A 648-nucleotide genomic window follows, 5' to 3' on the forward strand; every position below is an offset into this window, starting at 1 on the left:
TCTGCGCTGCAGTGCACTGCCACCTTGCTCAGGTCCGGTAACCTCCCTCGTCCCCTTCACCGAGTGGATGAAGAAAAAGCTGTCTGTGGGCAACTAAGCAGCACCGAGATGCATAGAGTAGCGTGTGGTAAAGCAGGCTTGGGTAGTGACTGCCGGTGCTGGAATAGCTGCCTCGCCTCATCAAACTACAGCCCAAGTGAGACTAACGTATCTACACTGCCACCTTGCTCAGGTCCGGTAACCTCCCTCGTCCCCTTCACCGAGTGGATGAAGAAAAAGCTGTCTGTGGGCAACTAAGCAGCACCGAGATGCATAGAGTAGCGTGTGGTAAAGCAGGCTTGGGTAGTGACTGCCGGTGCTGGAATAGCTGCCTCGCCTCATCAAACTACAGCCCAAGTGAGACTAACGTATCTACTGTGCAGCATAACGTGGGCACCGGTCCTGGGGCGTCCCTACCAAATGGATGAAGATCTCTTGACATTCAGAGATGTACTGAACTGACCATCAGCTCATTGCTGGTCATAACCAACCCATATTGCTCATGTGCGGCACGAGGGAAGGGGAAGGGAGGGAGGGAGGAAGGAAGGGAGGAAGGGAGGAAGGGAGGAAGGGAGGAAGGAAGGGAGGAAGGGAGGAAGGAAGGAAGGA

This window comes from Eurypyga helias, unplaced genomic scaffold (genome assembly GCF_000690775.1).
Source record: "Eurypyga helias isolate BGI_N326 unplaced genomic scaffold, ASM69077v1 scaffold13172, whole genome shotgun sequence".
Taxonomy (NCBI): domain Eukaryota; kingdom Metazoa; phylum Chordata; class Aves; order Eurypygiformes; family Eurypygidae; genus Eurypyga; species Eurypyga helias.